The sequence below is a fragment of the Arvicanthis niloticus genome, chromosome 13 (assembly GCF_011762505.2).
Source record: "Arvicanthis niloticus isolate mArvNil1 chromosome 13, mArvNil1.pat.X, whole genome shotgun sequence".
Taxonomy (NCBI): domain Eukaryota; kingdom Metazoa; phylum Chordata; class Mammalia; order Rodentia; family Muridae; genus Arvicanthis; species Arvicanthis niloticus.
In genome coordinates this window covers 62,974,320-62,988,146 of record NC_047670.1, presented here as the reverse complement: position 1 = coordinate 62,988,146, position 13,827 = coordinate 62,974,320, and positions in this window count along the sequence as shown.

Sequence of the window (13,827 nt, the reverse complement as noted above, 5' to 3'; positions counted from 1 at the left end):
CAGGGCATATCTTCATGTGGGAGCCAGTAACAGTTGCTACATTTCAGGGTCTCCATTATTTCTATAGTGTTCTGAGTTAAACTCACAGCTTGTTCCTGGCATACAGTACACAGCTTCTTGTTATGAAGTTCCATTTAGATTTTCTGACATGTAGGGAAATATCTCTCTCTCTCTCTCTCTCTCTCTCTCTCTCTCTCTCTCTCTCTCTCCTCCCTCCCTCTTAAACATACACTCAGAAAAAGATAGAGACAAAAAGATATGGAGAGAGAGAGAGAGAGAGAGAGAGAGAGAGAGAGAGAGAGAGAATTTGTCAGGCAATAGAGAGTAGAACACAGAGAAAAATTAAAACCACAAACCTCTCACAGGGAGAAAGACAAACACACAGACATGAAGTTATATGCCTTATGTAAATATATAGAGTTATTTGAGTATGTAGAGATGATGTGTTTATAGACTACAGTGAAGTTATCCTTCTATATCTACAGAGCATAGGTCCCAGAACATGAGTGTTTAAGCCTTGTGTATAAATGTCATGGTGTTTGTATGTAACTTCTGCACAACCCTTGAGTATTTAATAACATCTCTACATTGTTTTAATGTCCAAATGCCTGTAAGATGCATTAGGCAGTGATGCCACACTGCATCATTTAAAGAGTAATTAAAGGGAATAAGTGTGCCCATGATCAGCGGGATATTTTCCAAGTATTTTGGGACCTTGTTCTGTTGAATCTGCTGATAAACAATGACAGATACGGGTCACAGTGTGGAATACACTTGGCATAATCACACACGCTGGAAGATCCTTGGGCTATTTTTTTCTCAAATCTGTGACTATGGGTTTTACCTGGCAATAAGGAACCTAAGTTGGGATAGAACTACAGTTACTAATTAGTTATCCAGTTTCTGTCAGCACCAGAGTCTTTAAAAATAGAAGAGAGAGACAGAGGGATGAGCAGAAGACTTGATCTGCAGCTGGTTTTTCTGAAAGGAGGTAGACATCAGAAAGATGCCACATGTCTATGGGCTGGGGAGGATGGGAATGGATTTCCCTGAAGCCCAGGAGGTCACAGTATTGCCCACATCATGATTCAAACTTGAGTAGATCCTTCTTGGACTTCTGACTTGCAGAATTCCAGCTTCAAGGCAGTAGACTTGTGTTGTTTTGGAGCCCTGAGGCTTATGGCTCTCTGTTCTAGCAGCAGGAGGTGAGTGCAGACACTCTGCCTTTGAAACGTCCACTGCCCCCTTTTAAAGCAGCCACCCCTCTTGCTGTCTGTAAAAGGATATGATTCCACATACATGTTCTAGAAAAGTCAGTTGCTGGAGCTGTCTGTCCTTTGAAGTCTGGTAGATTTCCATTTTATTGTAGTCTTTCCCAGAGTGTTTGAAGAGGGAAGTCCTTGGTTACAATTTAAATTTCTCCAATCAGTAGTAGTTCTTTCAAGTTCCCTCATGCATTTTACAGCTAGTTTTTATATTCTCTCTCTCTCTCTCTCTCTCTCTCTCTTTTTAAAAATACTTAATCTAGGTTTGCAAATGCACTCACAGTAGTTGAAATATGTTTAAGGTTTTATCTCTGCTGTGTCTTCGGCTCCATATATACATGTCTCTATATACCCATATATGTGTGTATATCATTTGAATAAAATGACTATGGATCCTTCAGTCCAATAATGAAAAAAATACAACCGGATGCTTTGGTGGTAGCTCAGTCAGCATAGTGCTTACTGCGTAAATTCAGAGACACAAGGGCTTGACCTTCATTCTTCCAAACACTCTCTCTCTCTCTCTCTCTCTCTCTCTCTCTCTCTCTCTCTCTCTCTCTGTGTGTGTGTGTGTTTCAGGGGAATCTGGGCATAGTGCACTCACTTATTATCTCAGTACTGAAGCGACAGAGACAGGAGAATCACTGGGACTTTCTGGCTAGACAGCTTAGAAGAATAAGAAAGCTCCATGTCCAAAAATAAATAAATAAATAAATAAATAAATAAATAAATAAATAAATAAATTTAAGAGGGATCAAGGGAGGAGCATCAACATGTGTCTGCATATACCTGTATACCTGAATGTGGGCATATGTGTGCATCATACATATACAATAAAATGTTTTAAAGAAAAAAAGTACAACCCATATAATTAAATAACTAGCCTGGGATACAGTCAGGTAGTTTGAATAAAACTGTAAAACATGATGACCCCCGTTAGACATAGAACACACTAACAAAAGAACAGAGGTATCTTCAGGTGGCACCCTTGCAGGAAGTCAGAATATGGGGCTGCTAAGAGGTCATGAGGCTGACATGCCCTGACATGAGGAGCTCCTCATGGGAGCCACTCAGGGCAAGGACCTAGAGAGGGTGAACTGTGGCAGCTGGACCCTCAGCTGTCCTCCTGTGGGTCTCAGGCACATCCCACCTCCCATAGAATTAGGCTCGAAGCCTTGGGTTCTTGGGCCCTTATAGAACCTTAGGGAGGTGCTGCACTCTCACAGAAGCAGGGCGGGTGTAATGGTTTGAATGATGAATTTCCTCCACAGTCTATAGGGCATTTGAGTAGCTGGTCCACAGTTTGGGGAGGCTGGTTGGGGAAGTGTATCACTGATGCACTGATGAGAATTTTAAAATTGGCATGATTTCTAGTTTACTCCCTCTGTTTCAAGTTTGTGGTTCAAGATGTGAGCCCTCAACTTCTTGCCTCTGCCACCATGGACGCTGCTTACTGCAGCGTCTCCTCAACCATCTCTTGCACTATATACGCAAAGAAACCCTTCCTTCTATAAGTTGCCCCAATCATGGACTTTTATCACTGTGCTAGAGAACTAACTGATACAGTGTGGGTGGATGACTCAGAGGCCCCTAACTTCCTCAGGTATTAAGACTATCAGGTGCTGTGACCTTAATGTCTCACTAGAATGAGGCTGGAATTTACTTCTTTTCATGTGTTATTAAGATCTGGGGCTTTGAGGAGGTGATCAAGATTAAATGAGGCTGAGAGCGTAGGACTATGGTCCAAGGGGCTGTTAGAGGATGATGGATCTGCCTTACAGTCTTCCCACACAAAGCCCTGTACTGATAGAATTAAGATGCCACAACGGCCTACAGCCTGACCTCACTGGATGGCTGCCTGTTCCTGTGCTTCTTGGGTCTTCAGAACTATGCCCAGAATATCTTTATCTTATATAAATTACCTACCTAGCTTGTGGTATTCAGTTGTAGTAATGAGAGACAGACTGAGCCCTAGGGTTAATGGTCATGGGGAGAGGCCTCTGCATGCTGCCACAGAGGATGGCAGACACGTCTGAGGTCTGTGCCTGCAGGAAGGAACTGGTCCTCCATTTGTTCTTCTTCACCTAGCATCATTATGAGTCATCTTACACTGCTATCCCAGATTTGACTTTTTTTTTCTTTGATAATTTGGGCAATTCGTATCTGCTCCCCTCAACCGCATGGCCAATTTCATTTACACTTGTTTTGGGTATAAATAACACAGAGTCCCCTCCACCCCCACACCTCAGCCTGTGGACTCTCTGCATCTCCCATCTCCTTGCTGAGTTGCTGCTTTTAATTAGAATTGACGGGATGTCTCCATTTGATTGGCCTTTTCAGAGTGAAGATTCCTGGACTTAATTATTCCACGGCATCCCACTCCCGAGCCAGTACTCTCTGCTTTTTGAGTTAATTAAATCCTTCTTGCTTTCTGTCGGCTGGAAGTCAGTCTTGTTCTAATTTCTTAAGTTTAATGTTCATCTTACTTTGTATTTTCTTTTAAAGAAGGGGCTAGTTACAAAAGCAATTAAATTTAACCCAAGGAAAGTTTTGATACCATCACCAAATTTTCAGATAGGTTATTTTTAATAAATCATAATTATGGCTCTGATTCTGATCTTGAACCAGGATTGAGTAAAGGGAAGTTTCTCTCCTCAGTCCAAGCTTTTGTGTCTGCGTAGGCTTGCTTTTGTTGGCACCGGCCTTTACTGTTAGTTTGACGGAGACCATTCTCTGTATAACTGAGTTGCAGGTTATTGAACTGTGGTTTGTTTGAATGACAGATATAGCATATTATTTAATTTTCAAAATCTCTCCTGTGCAATTAAAATAAATTTCTCCCTTCTTGATGGCTTAGGATTTTTGCAATTACACTTGTGTCTATTAGTTGTAACAAGTACAGAAGCACACGGGGTAGAGTGGCCCACGCCGAGGTTTTGTGGATTCATGCTCTTCTTGGTTTTGACTCACACACTGTATAGGAAGAGGATGGTGCGGGAGCCTGCCCATGGAGAAACAGGCAGTCATAGGGACACAGTCGTATGGGGACACAGGTTACACAGGTCACACAGACAAGAGCTAAGATGGCAGTGTCTCATCATGGATGTCACAGTTCATGCTCATCTTGATCACTCTGGGTAGACACAGCACTGGTTCCCAATCCCAGCTGCAAAGTTGAAGTCTACAGGGCTCTGGGCTGAGTGCCTGGGAATACCTTGCCTCATTGACAAGAACTCTTGTACCAGCCTCTACATTCTGGTGTGTCCTGAAGTCTTACAGTGAACCAATGGTTAAACTTTTTTGCAAGTCTCTCCCATCTCAGATAGAAATTAAAAATTCAAATAAACAAACAAAGAAAAGATGAATGGAAAAATGCACTTAGTAAAATATAGTCTGCCACTCCAAAATAGCCCAGTACCTAATATGGTAAAGTTCATGGTATCTGCTATCTACACCCCGGAATGAAAAGATGGAAAACAAGAACATGCTCTCCCCCCCCCCCCACCACCGTGTGTGTTGGGAATCACCTAACAACTCAACCAATTTAGAAAGGAATCATAGAGCTATCATGATCTTCTCTCTCTCTCTCTCTCTCTCTCTCTCTCTCTCTCTCTCTCTCTCTCTCTCTCTCTGTGTGTGTGTGTGTGTGTGTTGGGAATCACCTAACAACTCAACCAATTTAGAAAGGAATCATAGAGCTATCATGATCTGATTTCTGGGTTTCTCACGAGCTTAGGTAAGCTTGACCACGAGACAGAGACATTAACCTACCTAGAGGTTAAGGAGTGGATGAAAAGCAACAGCAGAGACAGGCAGACACAGTAGAAAACTGACACCACAGAGACTGGAAACCAGCTCCTGTCACAAGCACATGGACAAAGCAGGATTAAGGAATGTCCTAGCTGTAATAGAGCACATGTCCAGATGAAAGAACACAGACTCTGTTATGAGCAGCACCAGATGAAACACCTCTGTATGAGGTCATTGTGTGTGGTTGTTATGACTGGCACCAGATGGAACACCTCCGTATGAGGTCATTGTGTGTGGTGTGCAGTTGGGATTCCTTGCTTTCTAGTTCAATTTTAGACCCACCATGTGACTTGTCAAAATTATTATTTAAACCGTACCTTAGTAGTAGCTATTGCTTAAGACAATGGAAATTCTTTGCCACACCAAGCCTTCCTATGACCCTGCCTTCTTCCTACTGAGTTACTTTGGTTCTGGCTGTATGTACCTGCTATGGACTAGGGGCTGAGCAGTCATCTTTGTCTTCCCTCGGACACAAGGCATGCTGGCCACTTGGTCCACACTTTTACTTGTAGATGAAGTGCCCATCTCAATAATTGGCCAGGGATTTCATCATAAATAGTTGCGACGCTCAATCTTTATTATGAATGTGATTGGATTTGGAGTCACCTAGGAGACACATGATGGTGTGGTTTCCTGGGAGGATTAGCTGAAGAAAGAAGGCACACACTGAATATGGCGGCTCCATTCTACTGGCTGGTGTCTGTGACTGAATAAAAAGGGGAAAAGGAGAAAGTCAGACATGCACCAGCATTCATTTCTGTGCTTTCTGATCCACCCAGAAATCAGCAATTTCCTGCAGCTGCAGCTGTAAGTTGCACCTGGTGTCATACCTCCCCACTATAGTGAGCTGCATCCCCTAAACCACAAGGCAGATTTCCTGCTTCTCCTGTAGGTTTCTTTTTGCTGTGTATTTGGTCACATGGATTCCTTTTAAATATGAGAACAACTTTGCCTTCTTGGGGAAAGCCAACCTAACTGGGACATGTTTTCCCAGATTACTTGTTTTAAGCTAAGAAATCTTTACATGCCACTAGGAGAAGGAAAGAAAGAAACAAGGAGAGAAGCGGTGAGGAGACCCAGTAACTTATCCTTGGGTGGTGACAAAAAGATCTGAATGATATTCAGGTGAGACTTCAGGCTGGAATAAGGAGACACATATGGAATCTTGGGGGAAAGGGCACTTGGGAGTTGGGGCAGGATGTTACAGGCTTATATCTTGACCCCTCAGATGTACATGTTGAAATCTTAACAAGACTTCCTCCATCCTTGAGAACTCACTGAAGGTTTCCACCAGTAGCTATGTGAGCAGAAGTCATCTCATTTCCTTTGACTATGACTAGATTTCCTCATTTGTAGAAGAAGCATGAGATCCTATCCATCTGTCTGTTTATCTATCTGTCTGTCTGTCTGTCTGCTTGCCTGTCTGTGTCTCTCTCTCCAACCATCCATCTACTTATCTTTGACTTGACATTGAGTTCCAGTTGCCCCCTCCAAATTACAGATAATGAAAAGAGTGAGTTATAACCAAGAAATTTACATAAATATGTACAAATGTCCAATAAATACATGATATAACTGACCATTATATTAATAAACATCCTAATTAAAAACTGGGCTTCTGTCAAATGGCAAAATTATATAGGCTTATAAATTTCAGGATCTATCTATCTATCTATCTATCTATCTATCTATCTATCTATCTATCTGGATGACAAGAGGTTGGGGAAATGTGCTTCCCCAGAGGCTGTGTACTCCAGTTGGGCAATCTCTTTGGCTCATCCATTCAGTGAATGTCCCTGTGTACTCAGTGTGCACAGGCCAAGATGAAACAGGGAACACATGATGAAGAGCCTCCCACTACAATGAAGGTTAAGACCACCACAAACAAGCTAGAGAAGGTTCCATGAAGAAACTAAGATACACATCTAGAGGAAAGAGACTTTTTGGAGAAATGGGATTCATTGGTTGAATACTGATGCATGCAGTCCCTTCTGTCCAGTGGTTTTAGAACTGTCTATAGAATCTTGTGCATGTGTAGAAGGCAAGGTGACTGGTGCTCATGCTATGTCACCTGTGATGTATGTCACTGTATGCAAATGACATATCAGGAAGCTGGCTACATAACAATGATACAGCCACAGCTTCCCATTTTCCAGGTGAGTGTGTGAGGCAGAGCCTGAGAGAGATGATGTGGAATGTACAGGTACGGAACAAACAGCAGCACAGACAAACCTTACGACCTTTGGAAGAGGCACATGCACGCGTGCGTGTGCCTGTGCATGCGTGTGTATGTGTGTGTATGTGTGTGTGTGTGTGTGTGTGTGTGACTGAATGAAGCATTTAAATTAGTATCATTTCTGCTCACTGAGCAACAGGGTAGACAGCAAGAAACTGAGGGAGCTCATATATTAAACCTCAGATGAGAGAAAAGAAACAGTCAGCTCTCCTCCAGCCCTCCAGCCTCTGCACCCCTGTGATGGTTTGTATATGCTTGGCCCTGAGAGTGGCATATTTGGAGGTTTGGCCTTGTTGGAATAGGTGTGTCACAGTGGCTGTAGGCTTTAAGACCCTCATCCTAGCTGCCTTCAGATGAAGATGTAGAACTCTCAGCTTCTCCTGCACCATGCCTACCTGGATGTTGCCATGTTCCCACCTTGATGATAATGGACTGAACCTCTGAACCTGCAAGCCACCCCCAATTAAATGTTGTCTTTATAAGAAGAGTTCTTGGTCATGGTGTCTGTACACAGCAATGAAAACCCTAACTAAGACAACCCCTAACTACACATCTGACCATTCTTCTCTTTGCCTGTTTTTTTCTGGGATCACTCCACTCTGGCGGGCCTTGTGAGGGAACTTGTTCTGACTGCCTAGGCACCTGTCTGTTCCTCTATTTGACTCATTACCATTCCCAAGCATTCACTTCTTGGAGCAGCCTCTGATCTACTCTCAGCAGGAAGCCCCTCCAGTTCCTGACTCTCCTCACTCTATTGACCTCTCCATGGTGTGCTCACAACTCTTCATCAATTTACCTTCCTGCCTGTCTCTTGGTTGTGAGTGCTGAGCGGGGCCCCTTCTCTTCAGGGCCCAGAGCAGACGAAGCACATCTCTGAGTCAGTGCCTCTCTGTGGACATTGCTGTCAAGCCCTGGTATGTTCAAGGGCTATTCTAGGAGCTTGGGGACACCTGATCCCTGAGCAAGGTGTGCTGGGCATGTGGGGGTGAGAGACCAGGAGCAGAGACTAGATACAGTCAGAGCCATGTGATGGGGTGATGGTGGCAGGTGCTTTAGAGGAGAAAGGTAGCAGTAATATCAGGGGATGCCAGGGTTCCCTTTAACACCTCTGCTTCTTTCCCTTCACCAACTTCTGAGGACATCAAATCCCAAACTTTGCCAATATGGCCAGTAGCATGAGAAATGCTGGTGGTCAGGAGGTACCTCCTCATAGCCTAATTCCATTTGAGACTGTCCCTGGTAGGATGTCAGGGTCCTAAAATTATGAGGGATGGGTAGCTGAGGACAGAGAAACATGATCAGGGGTCATCTAGACACACCCCATGTGCATCATCTGGATCCTATCTTGGAGGCTGGATATCAGGGGTCATTGAGGACAGGTCTGGGTTTGCTGATGATACATATCTTCTCAGCTGGTAGACACCAGCTCCTTCTTCACTTAGTTTCCCTGTGAGTATCTATGTCCTGGTTTCTTCTCATAGGGCTACCAGTCATATTAGGTTAGGGTGTCTTAGTCAGAGTTTGTATTCCCACACAAAACATCATGACCATGAAGCAAGTTGGGGAGGAAAGCTTACACTTCCACATTGCTGTTCATCACCAAAGGAAGTCAGGACTGGAACTCAAGCAGGTCAGGAAGCAGTAGCTGATGCAGAGACCATGGAGGGATGTTACTTACTGGCTTGCTTCCTCTGGCTTGCTCAGCTTGCTTTCTTATAGAACCCAGGACTGCCATCACAGGGATGGCACCAACCACAATGGACTAGTCCATCCCCTCTTGATCACCAATTGAGAAAATGCCTTACATCTGGATTTCATAGAGGCATTTTCTCAAGGAAGGCTCCTTTCTCTGTGATAACTCCAGCTTGTGTCAAATTGACACACAAAACCAGCCAATATATAGGGCCACTTAAATTAACTTAACCATACTTATATATCCTACCTCCAAAATGCATCCTGAGCATCTGGGGTCAGGAGTTTGTGACAGTCATTTTTTAATTGTTAAATTAACATGATCTAAAATCATCTGAGAAGAGAGTCTTGGTGAGGGTCCCAGGTTATGGTGGACAGAACCATTCTCTAGGCTAGGAACCTAGACTATGAGTGGAGAGAGTGATTGGATTTCTACAGGCAGGCACTCATTCCCTCTCTTTCCTCTTGACTGTGGACCTGATCTGACCAGCTGCTTCCTGTTCTTGCCTTGACTTCCCTATAGTGATCAACTGTGATTTGCCAATGTGAACTAAAACAAGTCTTTGCCTCTGCAAGTTGCTTTTTATCAGAATATTTTATCATAGCGACAGAAAAGGAAACATGGGCAGACCTCGTGTGGATTTGGGAGGACATCAGCACACCACCAACCTCCTGCCTGAATATTATGTGATTATGTCACTGTTAACTTATCTGGTGTCATTTCCACTGGTAGCAAAATTCCAGAAGGCCCGAGCTTTCACAGAAGCACCTTCCCTTGCTGCTGTGCATGAGGGCAGCATTCCTGGAGGAGACAAGAGGATGTCATGATGTCAGTGAGTATGCAGGTGCTCATGGTTTACCCTGGAAACAGGTCTCTGTGTACACAGTCCCCATCCCACTATGCCCCGCTCTTAGCTTGGGAACTCTCCACAACTTTCCCACCATGGAACTCCATCTTATTCAGGCATGTTCTCTTCCCCCTAGTAACCAGACACCTCAGTGAGGCTTGCAGACATCTGTCAGGGCTGTGCTCAGGTACCAGCTTGGTCCTGAGCCCCCTGGGCTGGGGAGAAGAGCAACCTGGGCCTCCACCAGGAGTCATTATGCTCCCAACTCTCACCACAGGTGCACACAGGCACTCCTTCATCACTGGGGTCTAACAATCAGAGGCAATTGAGTGCTCAATGAGTTGTGTCAATTTCCCATAAGCCACTTGCTCAGTGTCTGTTCCTTAATCATAGCTCTAGAATCTACATTTTGGTAAATAATTAAACGGATCATGATTTCACTCTTTCTGCCCCATATGGGTGTTAACAGAGTGTCAATCAGAACACAGCATGGTAGGACCTGTGGAGGAGGTCAGGGCAGGAGTGGGATAATCCCAGGCTCACCATTGAGCAGCTACGAATGTACTCTTTGCTTGAGACTAGGTCCCAATCAGACATAAAGCCAGCATCCTCAGCCCTGGTGGTATCATCTAGACTGGTGAATGCCTTCTGACCAGCAATCTATGCTGCACTGACCTCCCGTACCTTCGGCTTCTCCCCCTTCTCAAGGCTTTGTGGCATCCTGGTCCCACAGAGCTCCCAGGCAGGAAGAAGGACATGTTAAGTACGTAGAAAAGGAGCTGAAAATGGAGGAAGAGAATGAAGCAGGATGGGGGAAGGCTGGAGTTTCCCAAGGACCAGGGGACTTACACATCACATCCACGGTTGTCAGGTAGAGGTAGAGTAGCTGAGAGGCATTTAAAAACAGCATTGATAAAGGCTGAAGAGATAGATTAGGGGTTAAGAGCACTGGCTGTTCTTCCAGAGGCTCCAGGTTCAATTCCCAGCACTCACACGGTGGCTCACAACGGTCTGTTACTCCAGTCCCAGCGGATTTGATGCCATCTTCTGGCCTCCACAGCCACTGCATGAAGGTGGTGCACAGAAACACGAGTAAAATAGAAATAAATTAAAAAGACAGCATTGATATATCAGGGTGAATGCCAATATGAGTAACTGTTGGGGTTATGCTAAAATAACCATAAATAAAGTTTGTGATTTTGACTCTTTTATATGCATTCACACTGACAGTTAGTCTAACCACACAGGGTGATTGTCACCACCGCCACCGCCCCTCCTGACTGAGTTCTTTATATCTTCTAACTGTGAAACTGTCTCCATCAAATAACAACTCCCACTGTTCAGCCCCAGGCTTGGGCAGTGCCAGTTCTCCATTCTATCTCTGTTGTTTAATATTCTAGGGTTTGGGAAAGGGACTCATGCAGGCTGTCTTTCTATGACTGCCTTAGTCTACTTGCACAATCTCCTCAAGGCTCACTACTCTATAGCAGGCTGGGCTGTGTTCTTCCCTGTGGTTGAATCACCATGCTCACCACCCACCTATCTGCAGATCCCTGAACAGCTTCCATCTCTGGTCACTGGGTCCGCTGTCTAAAGTCATGCTGGACACAGAGGTCTTCGAGTCTCTGCTTAGGGACGGTGCTTTTGAAAGAAGTATGATGTATAATCACCAACTTTCCTTTCATCAGGGGGTGGGGGTGATGTGTCTCGTTGGTCCCAGGAGTGTGGAGATGCAGGGGAGGCTATGCTGTAGAGAGCAGAGGATATGGGGTTCAGAGGTGTGTATGAACTACATCAGAGCCTCGGGAAGCCTAGTGAGCCAGCAAGGCTCCACCAGTCCTGCTCCCTGCTCCTGGCCAGGAAAGAATGGCAGCAAAATCCTCGGCAAGATTGGCTTCCTGTGAACTACACCTTTGGTTTTCTAGTCTGATTCTTTGGCATGGGGCTCTGCTGATCCTGGACAGCCTTGTTGACCAAACCTTAGAGCTGGTAAATGACTTATTGATGCTATTCAGAAGAGCAGATCCTAGGTATCTTATTCGCCCTGCTTCCCACGTGGTCCTGTGTCTAGGTATCTTATTCGTTGTGCTTCCCACGTGGTCCTGTGTGGTCCGGGTGCTCCCTCCGTGTCTTTTCACTGGGAGGTATCTCTCAGTTTTCTGTCTCCCTGTATTTTTTGTTTTCTATTAATGCGCTGTGTCTAATGACATTGCACCTCTGGTTCCCCTCTGCCTGGAAAGGGATGGGCTTCCCCGGGTCTCCAACAATGGGAATGGCACATTTTTGGAGCTGCTGGCAAGCCTGGATCCTGGCAAGTGAGCTCCTGGAGAGACTGTGTCCTCTTTAAGTTGAAAAGCCCTTTCTGAATGCACTGCTGGAAACTGAGTCATTGCACCCTCCCTTTGCCTGTGAGCCAGCACCCCTCCCTGCTCTCCAAGCTAGACCATCCCCACTCTTCCCGGCCTTTCTGAGGAGATGGAAACATTCATCACCATGATCCTTTGCTCTCTGCTTCAAGCTGGCTGCTGTCCAGTAGCCACCTGCCCTTACTCATCTCACTGCTAATTGAATTGAGATATAACACTAATATGGGCATGAAGTTCTGTAATTAAAATGGACTTGGAAACAAACCTAGACGCAAAGTTCTGCAAGCCAGGCAGCTCCTCTCAGCAGCATTTTGTTCTTGCCCAGTTCAGCTACTTAGCTGAGCAGAGGTCTATTACAGTCTACCCTCCAGGCCTTGAATCTGGTCCTCATCTGGCAGAAGTGGGGACGAGTGTTTACATCTCTTGCAGGATGTAGGAAACCAAAGGGATGCTGCATTCTGCCTTCCACCACTGATTCTGTTTTAATTCCCACATCCGAGGATGGGAGCTAAACCCTCCCCTGTCCTGCTTCTGATCACCCATTTACCCTGTTGGTCCTGGAGAGAAGCAGAGGACAGGGGAATTTCTGACAATCAAATTCCTAGGGAGGATTTTCTTTCCCTGTGCTCTAGAGCTGCTCTGCACTGCTTCAGAACCCTTCCTGTGTGGGATGCTATTGTTATCGTCTGATATTTTGACCACCTGATGGCAGAAACGTAAAGGAGGGGTAAGAAAAACCATTATGTGGCAGTGATACCCGTGCTCCCTAAAATGCAGGTGACAGGTGATCACAACAGGCCTTTTCCTGTGCTGTAGTCCCTGCAGATCAGAGTCAGTGTTGTGGGTGTTGACAGTCCCCAGGGACCTTAGCACTGGGGGAGGGGGAAGAGTCTAAAACATTTTACTACACAGACTGCTTTTCCTATCAACACAGCAAGGCTGCAGGCCATGTGCCCTCTGCAGTGCTGAGTCTGGCAGCTGTTCCACAGGAGCCAGGTAGGATCCTGGGACTCGGCATCTGTTTGCCTGGAACACTTCTAGTCTGGTTCTAGTTGAGTCCTCTTGGGTGGGTTTTTGTGTCCCTGCATGTGTGTGATTCTGGAAGGCTAGGAAGAAGAGCCTGGTTACCTGCGAGGCAAAAATCTGCTCCCTTCCTAGAATCCCAGAGAGAGCAGTTAGAGACAAATTCTGTGAAAGTATTTCTCAGGCTTACTTGTGATCTTAGTGAGAGGCTCAGGAATGCCGAAATAGGAGATGGCTGCACCCTTTGCAGCAGGGTGGGGAGGCACAGGCCGCAGCTTCTGCCTTCTAATCTACAGGGCCTTTGTGTGCTCTGGGCCGCAGCAGAAAGAAACAATAGAATGAATGCATACGGTTCTGTGCAGCTGTGGGTGCAGGCCATTTACACACAGTTTATACAGCCCTTTATCACTTCCGGTTCACACTGACCACAACCAGCTGTAGTTCCTCTGCACTGCCCAGAGATGTAGCCGCAAGGTAGGGGCACAGGTGACCAAATTAGATTCTACACCACATGGCTCTGATCTTCTCAAGACATGGAGGTGGATCTATTGGGAATGAGGCTGAATGTTAACCTGGTTACTTTCCAT